A 10,800-nucleotide genomic window follows, 5' to 3' on the forward strand; every position below is an offset into this window, starting at 1 on the left:
TTTCATACATCGGAAATGATTTACATCGAAGTACTTACATCGGAAATACTTGTAAATGAAACACTTCAATATACATTGTACGTTTTATACTTCCTCATTACATATTTGAACAGAAAATATGGATGAAATAAAGAAAGTCATCGTTTTACTTTATATACAGTGTATGGATTTATTTTCTGAAAGTTTCTATGTAAAAGGTAAATAATAGTTAGCTTATATTTATATCATACAATATGGTTTATACATTTTACAAAATGAAATAGTTGATATCATTAAGCTAGCATGACAAATTGTTACGAAATATTCTTCTGCAAATTCCATTGTCATTATTGCCAAAGACACAAATAAAGCAATTTACCACCATAAACATGACACAAAAATATAAAAAGAAACTCATTATAGATTGAAATTTTGACTATCACTTAAAATATAAGCCGTACACATTAGTTCGATGCCGTAATGTAAATAAATACAATTAATTCAAAATTTCCATTTCTTTAATAGTATGTATCTAATATTATACTAATGAACATGCACTACAAAACTGTTGATTTGATTTGAATGTTTTACAGTAATGTGAACATCGATAGATCTTGTCCTAAGTAATTTTTTTAAAATTAAAAACATGAAGCAGGAATTTGGTTAGAGGGATTTATAAAATCTTTAATCTAAGTTGACACCGAATCACACAGCAAAACATCAGTCATTTTCATGTGTGTATGTACATATCTCAAAGGCATTTGTAATGTAGTAAAAGCTTCATTTTATGTTAAAAAGTAAATTGTTTGATGTTTTCCATTCATGTATGACCACATCCGTGACGAACTTTTAAGGTTTATTAGTTGATATCCGACTGATACAAAACTGTCTTCCTGATTGTTTAAAATGGATACAATATTTCCTTTAATCATTTTCCTCTGTTGTTGTTGTAATTTATTTAATATAAATGTCCTAACAAAAGGTGGGGAATAGTTCACAAAATATGTGAAAAATAAAACGGGTCCTTAACTTTTATTTTCCTGAAAGAGTTAAAGGATTCTACGTCTATCATTTATAATATTTTTGGAGGTAGGGTAATGGTTATCCGTACGAAAGGTAGCAATTCAAGAGGGTGTCTATGGAAAAACCAGGCAGTGGATAGCACATGAAATTTTTTGTTTTCAAAATATTTTCAGCTATTTCATATCACAAATTCATTCTTTCTCAAAGTTAAGTTTTGTTTTTTTATTAACTGCAACAAATAAAGAGAAAAAGTACATAGAAAGCACTGAAAATTCTTTGAAAAGGGGAGATAACTCTTCATTTTGTACCAGATTTTGTTGCATTGTTTGTGAACTTTAAAATCATTTCCTGAGCCATCCACTGTTGATTCAAAAATATCTTTGACATATATATCCTTTGTATGATATAAACACTGAATTGGAACCAAAAATTCAGTGGGGAAAAATATGTTGTGCCACCCATATCATAGGATTTGCCTGATATTTACTTGGACAGCCTATTCGATAGAAATGTACTTAATCAATATTAAAACATAACTTATTTTTCAATAATAATTTTTGATACACTTCCAGCCTATTAAATGATAAATATGTTACTAATAACAACCGATATTTCTATTGTTTTCTTACATGACAGAACTTTTAATATCTTTCGCGTACACAGATTCTGCTAACGTCTGCCTAATTTTCTTTCTTCATTTTTTATGTAAAATGCTGCATGGTACTTAATGCAGTAAGTAGGGAATGATCAAGTTTCGATTATTTATTGAATCTTTTAAATATTTGTACTGCATTTTTCACTTTGAACTCTGTCACATTATAATATGTGAGGGTCTTTTATAGGTGATAAGTTTTATTTATTCTTCGTAAATACCGTATGATAATGATCAAATATTAGTTGATTAAACCTGTTTCTTCATATGGACTAATGCAAACTGGACAGTTATCTCATTCATTATCACACCACTTTCGCTTTTCTCGTTCTTGCGTCAAAATGCAACAAAGAAGGTGTTATGTATACTATAATGTACAAGTATGAATTCATGTCTACAATTGGTGATTTTCACATACATGTACCACCAATAACTTAATGTTATAAGTAAAAAATATCTTGATTGAAATAGTGATTAATTAATCAAATGGTATGCATTATTAAACTTTTAATGAAATACATGAATTTTACTTACAAATTAAATTTTAAATTTATTTATTTTTAAGGGAGCTGGCTTCTCAGTTTCAAAGTAATTAACTTTTCAAATCACTAACATATATATTGATAGGGGATTAATAAAGGGAAAATATATAGGTCACCGTGCTTGTTTTCGACATATTAGCCATTGGAATTTTGGTGGGAAAATGTTCTCTCTTGACTTTTCATAGCTTTATCATTAACAAGTTCAAGTCCTCAATAACTATTAAAAAGTAATTAAAATTTATAAGACTTTAACAGACATCTTATCATTATACATGTAAAAGAATTATAAAAAGAAAAATGGGGGTCACCGGACAAAATTTGATAGGGCTTTCAAACGGATAAAAACAGAGGATTCCGAAAATCTGACCAAAATTCCAAAACATGACAAGCACGCTTCCTTAAATGGTCATTGTCGATATTTTCTTTCGAAACGCAATATGTCGACTTTGACTATGGTTCATAACTTCAACATGATCAAAGTTATATCGAAATAAACTGTTTAACAAGAATTATATTGAGAATGGAAATGGGGAATGTGTCAAAAAGACAACAACCCGACCATAGAGCAGACAACAGCCGAAAGCCACCAATGGGTCTGCAATGCAGCGAGAAACTACCACACCCGGAGGCGTCCTTCAGCTGGCCCCTAAATAAATATTTATACCAGTTCTGTGATAATGGTCATACTCATTTCTGAATTAGTCAACTATTTATCTAACCGGCATATAAGGTATAGCACCCTGCTTTTCGTTTTTAAATCTATTATGGTGTTTTGATTTGTATTTTTAGTAAAATACAGTTTCTTAACTCTGCAGAGTGTTTGAGTTATTTAATATTTTCATGCACCGCAGTTTATATTTGAATAAATAAAAATAGTACGCATAAACTACAGTACTGTTATTGTAAGAATGTATGAATAAGGCGAAGAACACTTCAAATAAGTAGTAATAAGACACCAAAAAAAATCTAAACATGGAGGAAAGAATAACAGGAATAAGGTGTATCAAATTTACTCTAGCAACGACAGGCTTATACTAGCAGATGCAACAAGATTCAGACAACATGTAAAATATAACGAAATTAAGAAATTAACTTATGCCGATTTTGGTCAGAGTACGAGCTATGAGTTCCTGTGAATGAATTATGATTTATTAGCAAAATAACTAGTACTATACAAATATAGCCGTTGTATGAAGTTGATACAAGGATTTATTAACCAACTAAGTGCATTATTGCCAAAAGTGACTGTTTATTAAAAATTGCATATTTTCTGTAATGGCCCTGTTTTTCTGTTATGGCCCTGTTTTTTTCTGTAATGGACCTATTTTTCTGTAATGGCCCTGTTTTTTCTGTAATGGCCCTGTTTTTCTGTAATGGCCCTGTATTAAAGCCCAGTTTGTCTGTATTAAGCCCTGTTAGGGTTTTTTTATAAAGTTAATAAAACTGAGTTGTAAAGAGTATAATACCTTTTTGTATTTTATTTAATTAAGTAACCAGCAACCAATATTAAAGAACCATATAAAGGGATCTCTGTTCATCCTGTTTTTAACTCATATCTCTTTCAACTTAATATCTTGGATATTTGGTATATTTAAAGCTTTATAATGGTGAAGTACACATTATTTTGTTCAAACTAAACTGTCATTAAAAGAGTAAGACAGTACATCAAGTTAGCAGCAACACATACACTTTTGTTCAGTTGGTTAATAAATGTATTAAGAAATGGGTGTTTTTATAATGGCCCTGTTATATGTCTTCGGTCAGTAATAATGGCCTCGAATGTCTGTAATAGCCCTCGGCGTTGCCTCGGGCCATTACAGACTTCCTCGACCATTATTACAGACCTTGGACATATAACAGAGCCATTATAAAACACCCATTCATTAATACTATAATATTGACCTGAAAGAAGTATATTGACTGAGGACGAAGTCCAAAGTCGATATACGTCTTTGGATCGATACATCCTGTATTGAACCCATACACAGGCTATATTTGTTATATTATTAATTTCCGACCATATTTGTATCAAAATCGTCATTTGATTTTGTTGGAATTTTATAGATATCATATTGTCTCCTTGACAATAAAAAAACATTAGTTGTTATTTCTATTGGTTTTTTTTTGTCATCTTACAATGTATGTATTTGAAGATTTTTTTTCGTCAAATAATCGATCACAGATATCATTTGTTTCAAAACGATAAAGATCGTTTGACAATATCCTGAAATTCATTGCATGACGTCAATCGTATATCGGTTTCGTCCCCGAGGGTATCACCAGCCCAGTAGTCAGCACTTCGGTGTTGACATGAATATCAATTATATGGTCATTTTTATAAATTTTCTGTTTACAAAACTGAATTTTTCGAAAAACTAAGGATTTTCTTACCCCAGGAGTAGATTACCTTAGCCTTATTTGGCACGGCTTTTTGGAATTTTGGATACTCAATGCTCTTCGGCTTTGTGTTTGTTTGGCTTTTTAACTGTTTTGATCTGGGCGTCACTGGTGAGTCTTATGTAGACGAGGCGCGCGTCTGGCGTATAAAATTATAATCCTGGTACTTTTGATAACTATTTAAACCACTGGGTCGATGCCACTGCTGGTGGACGTTTCGTCCCCGAGGGTATCACCAGCCCAGTAGTCAGCACTTCGGTGTTGACATGAATATCAATTATATGGTCATTTTTATAAATTTTCTGTTTACAAAACTGAATTTTTCGAAAAACTAAGGATTTTCTTACCCCAGGAGTAGATTACCTTAGCCTTATTTGGCACGGCTTTTTGGAATTTTGGATACTCAATGCTCTTCGGCTTTGTGTTTGTTTGGCTTTTTAACTGTTTTGATCTGGGCGTCACTGGTGAGTCTTATGTAGACGAGGCGCGCGTCTGGCGTATAAAATTATAATCCTGGTACTTTTGATAACTATTTAAACCACTGGGTCGATGCCACTGCTGGTGGACGTTTCGTCCCCGAGGGTATCACCAGCCCAGTAGTCAGCACTTCGGTGTTGACATGAATATCAATTATATGGTCATTTTTATAAATTTTCTGTTTACAAAACTGAATTTTTCGAAAAACTAAGGATTTTCTTACCCCAGGAGTAGATTACCTTAGCCTTATTTGGCACGGCTTTTTGGAATTTTGGATACTCAATGCTCTTCGGCTTTGTGTTTGTTTGGCTTTTTAACTGTTTTGATCTGGGCGTCACTGGTGAGTCTTATGTAGACGAGGCGCGCGTCTGGCGTATAAAATTATAATCCTGGTACTTTTGATAACTATTTAAACCACTGGGTCGATGCCACTGCTGGTGGACGTTTCGTCCCCGAGGGTATCACCAGCCCAGTAGTCAGCACTTCGGTGTTGACATGAATATCAATTATATGGTCATTTTTATAAATTTTCTGTTTACAAAACTGAATTTTTCGAAAAACTAAGGATTTTCTTACCCCAGGAGTAGATTACCTTAGCCTTATTTGGCACGGCTTTTTGGAATTTTGGATACTCAATGCTCTTCGGCTTTGTGTTTGTTTGGCTTTTTAACTGTTTTGATCTGGGCGTCACTGGTGAGTCTTATGTAGACGAGGCGCGCGTCTGGCGTATAAAATTATAATCCTGGTACTTTTGATAACTATTTAAACCACTGGGTCGATGCCACTGCTGGTGGACGTTTCGTCCCCGAGGGTATCACCAGCCCAGTAGTCAGCACTTCGGTGTTGACATGAATATCAATTATATGGTCATTTTTATAAATTTTCTGTTTACAAAACTGAATTTTTCGAAAAACTAAGGATTTTCTTACCCCAGGAGTAGATTACCTTAGCCTTATTTGGCACGGCTTTTTGGAATTTTGGATACTCAATGCTCTTCGGCTTTGTGTTTGTTTGGCTTTTTAACTGTTTTGATCTGGGCGTCACTGGTGAATCTTATGTAGACGAGGCGCGCGTCTGGCGTATAAAATTATAATCCTGGTACTTTTGATAACTATTTAAACCACTGGGTCGATGCCACTGCTGGTGGACATTTCGTCCCCGAGGGTATCACCAGCCCAGTAGTCAGCACTTCGGTGTTGACATGAATATCAATTATATGGTCATTTTTATAAATTTTCTGTTTACAAAACTGAATTTTTCGAAAAACTAAGGATTTTCTTACCCCAGGAGTAGATTACCTTAGCCTTATTTGGCACGGCTTTTTGGAATTTTGGATACTCAATGCTCTTCGGCTTTGTGTTTGTTTGGCTTTTTAACTGTTTTGATCTGGGCGTCACTGGTGAGTCTTATGTAGACGAGGCGCGCGTCTGGCGTATAAAATTATAATCCTGGTACTTTTGATAACTATTTAAACCACTGGGTCGATGCCACTGCTGGTGGACGTTTCGTCCCCGAGGGTATCACCAGCCCAGTAGTCAGCACTTCGGTGTTGACATGAATATCAATTATATGGTCATTTTTATAAATTTTCTGTTTACAAAACTGAATTTTTCGAAAAACTAAGGATTTTCTTACCCCAGGAGTAGATTACCTTAGCCTTATTTGGCACGGCTTTTTGGAATTTTGGATACTCAATGCTCTTCGGCTTTGTGTTTGTTTGGCTTTTTAACTGTTTTGATCTGGGCGTCACTGGTGAGTCTTATGTAGACGAGGCGCACGTCTGGCGTATAAAATTATAATCCTGGTACTTTTGATAACTATTTAGACATTCTAAAAATAACCGTGCAATATATTTTTTGCTGTGCAGTATGCTTTTTTGCTGTGCAATAAGCTTTTTGCTATCCGCCGTTTTCTCTCTACTTTCGAAAATATAGTTTAACATGTGACTATCCCTAAACGAATCAAATTTGTTAAAAGATACGAATTAATGATATAGGGCCTGTTAATATCCAAAAGAGTATATACTCGTATGGTCCGAACATACTAGTATGATCGGGCAATACTAGTATACGTATATGGTCCAAATACACCTATGTACCGGATCATATCCATAACATATGAACGGCGTATTGTATGTGACACTTGACATACGAATATGATATGTTGTAGATTTATTTAAAATTATATCGTTAAATAATCCAACTACTCGAATATGTTCAACCTTTCTAAAACATCACGTCTTTGCAGCAATGTCAAAACTCTTCGTTCGTGCAACGATGAATTCATTGATAAAGAAGACAACACATATATGCAACAATCAACGTATACATACACTATTCACAACATAAACACTATTGTCTAGTGTTCGATAATTCATGCTAGTCTTTCAAGTGGAATAACAAAAAAACTCAGAGGATGATACGCACAAATAGTGTTATAGAATATAATAAACAAATAGGAGCCAAAATCACATATAGATAAAAGTTATTTCATTCAAAAAATGCACCATGAATGCGTAGAATAACATTAGCGATATCTCTTAACTCTACAAAATGCGGATTTCGACAATTATGGTTACTTCAATGATTCACTAACTCAGAGGTTAACTGAATCTGGAACAAAATTTTTAAAAACAGTTATTAACAAGTTATTTTTTTTTCTGCAGGTTCTCAAGGAAATACCTTTTTTAGCAACTCTAGTATAATCAGCTGTGACGGGAACACAACTATCACAATCATTGATTTACTGGTAAAGCAACACACAACATCATGTTCTGAAAACAAGCATTGTAATTTGACAGAGGTGCAGACGAATTCCATTAAAATGCATTGTAATAAAGAAAGAACGTGTACCATATCAAAGCTTATTCCAAAAAACTGCTTGTTAAATGATTATGGACGTGTCTCCATTTCATATTCTTGCACAGGTAAGTACATTTAAGTTCATTCACTCCTGACAAACAAAACACTAGCGTCGACAGATTGAGGGAACACAAGTTAAAACGAGAGGCTCCCCGGAACCTGTGACGCTCACCTGTATCTAATATGGTTTTGGAAATCATGTAAAATACGATTGAAATTATATTAAATACCTTAATAATGATAGAGGACAAGTTTGGTTAAATTGTGCCCAGTAGTTAAATCAAAAACAGAAATATTTTGAAAATTTACAAAATTACAAATAAATTGCTGAAAATTTATGTTAAAGATCTCCATTTGGAGGCAAATTTCCATGTTGACTTATTTGTAGATCTTTCATTGTCTTTGTCTGCTTGATATTTTTGCTGTTTACATTATCTCAATGTATGATGATATTCAAGATAAATAACAAAAAATGCAAAATTTTCTCTCCTCCGCTCCAAAATAAATTTCACACAGGGCCTGTATAATACTGGAAATTTAAACTCTTTTATGAAAACCCTTGAAAACAATTTATTTTAGGGAAGGTTCGTGATCCCCACTAATCTGCCTGATCCTGGGGGGATCACCCAATTCAATATAAGAGTAAGTAGGACGACAGTAATTATATAATACAAAGAAAAAAGATGTTGTATGACTGCCAATGAGGCAACTCTCCAAAAAGAGACAAAATGAAATAGAAATTAGCATCTATAGATCACCGTACGGTCTTCAACAATGAGCAAAGCCAATACCGCATATTCAGCTATAAAATGCCCTGAAATGGCAAATGTGAAACATTTCAAACGAGAAAACTAACGGTATAATTTAAGTACTACAAATAAACGTTGTGGTCTAAAGATAGTTACTGAAAACCCCCTGATCATTATTTCAATTAGTTTCTTAGTTGTGACCATTTTTTCCAATCCATAGACTTATATAGTAAACACCTATATACATATTTTTTTTACCCATGGCAACCATGTCGGTTGTAGAGTCGGGTCATTAGATACATTTTTCAATCCAGATGAATTTCTCAAATAAGGATTGTGGTTATTAGAAAAATTAACACTGAATAATTCTGAAAATGGAATATATCAAGGAGCTTATTTTTATCTATAATAATATTGAAGATAATAACCAAAAACTGCAAACATTTCTCAAATTTACCAGCTCAAGGGCCTAAACACAACAACCGATTGTCTGCGTTGTCTGGAAATTTTAGGTCAGATAGATGGGGACCTGATAAACAGTTTTTATCATGTCAGATCTTCTCTATATGCTTTAGTTTTAGAGATTTAAGCAAAAAAGTACATTTCCCTCCCATATTCTATTACTAGCAAAGATGGCTCTTTTGGTTGGTGGGCGGGGTCTTTGGATACATATTATTAAACTAGATACCAAGAGAATGATTTAGGTCAAGTTTGGCTCAGTAGTTTCAAAGGAGAAGATTTTTGTTAAAAGTAATGGACAGAAACGAAAGATGACGGACGACGGACGCCAAGTCATGAAGAATACTCACTTGACTCTTTGTGTCAGTACGTTTACGTGACTGAGAAACATGAAACCCACCAAAATATGGGGATGATTTAAGGTGCTCTTGAAGGGTAAGCTGATCCTACTCCACATGAGATACCGGTCGTATTGCACATGTACATGTAAGTACTAAACTGCATGTATTTTTATTTGTTTTTATGGTTTATATATTAATTACAATAAAATGACACAATATACAGTTTTTGAATATAAAATACATATTAGGAGTCCGATGGTTTTACTTAAAATCTATCTCGACAGGATATTCAAAACGTAGCTGTACTTTCGGAAATTCTGGTGACGTTGATGGTTGTGGTTGGCTTATAAGTGGTGTTGACAGATACAAGTGGACACAATATAGTGGGAAAACTCCAACAAAGTTTACAGGACCAGACAGAGACCACACGACTGCGTCTGGTAAAGTAGAATATTTTGACCTCATTAAACCAGTATTCATGTGAAATTCAATTTAACCCCTTAGCTAGAGATTAATGATACATGAATTGTGCGTGTAAAGTTATTTAAAGGAAAAGAATGTTAACACTGAAAGTGAAACAAAGGTAAACTATTTGATTGACTGATTCGATCCACAACAATCATTCTTTATTTTCTTATACAAGGAAAATCTACGATAAACGTATATTTCTAATCTATAATATGAAATTAAATAGACCTAGAAACATCCAATTGCACTAGTCGCTTAATCTATTTTTATCAATATTTATGTTAACTTCGATTATATGATCATCGGATGACTTCGGAGGTCAACTCGATGGTTAGTTAGATGGTGTCTAGACTAAAATGCACACGAAACGAAACTACATTTAATGAAGCACATGTCCTGTAAATTGTTTATTTTAGACTGTTAAGATAAATGTTTTACCTTTAATTTGTTATGAATAGAATATGAGAATTTGAGTCACCTCGATGAAAATGAATTTGACAGCTAGTGCCCCTTTAAAATTGTATGATTTCGCCAAGACAGCAAGTTGGTCTGTTTGATTTTAAGATTCATTAAAAAAAATATAACATTACATTTAACGGTAAAACAATAATGCAACTTCAATGTATTAGAATTATTGTACTTAAGGCCCAACAGGATATTAACTTTTATTTTTTGGCCAACCGTACGCATCTATAATAGCAGTGTCACGATGTGTTTAAACTTAATACATTGACTGTGAAAAAATTGACTCCAAGGCATCAACATAATGTTATATAAAATACATTTTATCAGTTTTCAAAACATTAGAAAACCATAAATCATTTTTTTCTATCAGGTTATGAACTATGATGA

The 10,800-nt window shown here is 33.4% G+C and overlaps 1 long non-coding RNA gene across 1 annotated transcript; it reads left to right on the forward strand.

The window, feature by feature from the left end:
* Nucleotides 1-120: 120 nt before the first annotated feature.
* LOC143044845 (uncharacterized) lies at nt 121-9,914 on the forward strand. The gene is made up of 3 exons (XR_012968793.1): nt 121-197; nt 7,736-7,996; nt 9,765-9,914. It is a non-coding gene; the product is annotated as an uncharacterized LOC143044845 (long non-coding RNA).
* Nucleotides 9,915-10,800: the final 886 nt, after the last annotated feature.

Source organism: Mytilus galloprovincialis, chromosome 9 (genome assembly GCF_965363235.1).
Source record: "Mytilus galloprovincialis chromosome 9, xbMytGall1.hap1.1, whole genome shotgun sequence".
Classification (NCBI taxonomy): domain Eukaryota; kingdom Metazoa; phylum Mollusca; class Bivalvia; order Mytilida; family Mytilidae; genus Mytilus; species Mytilus galloprovincialis.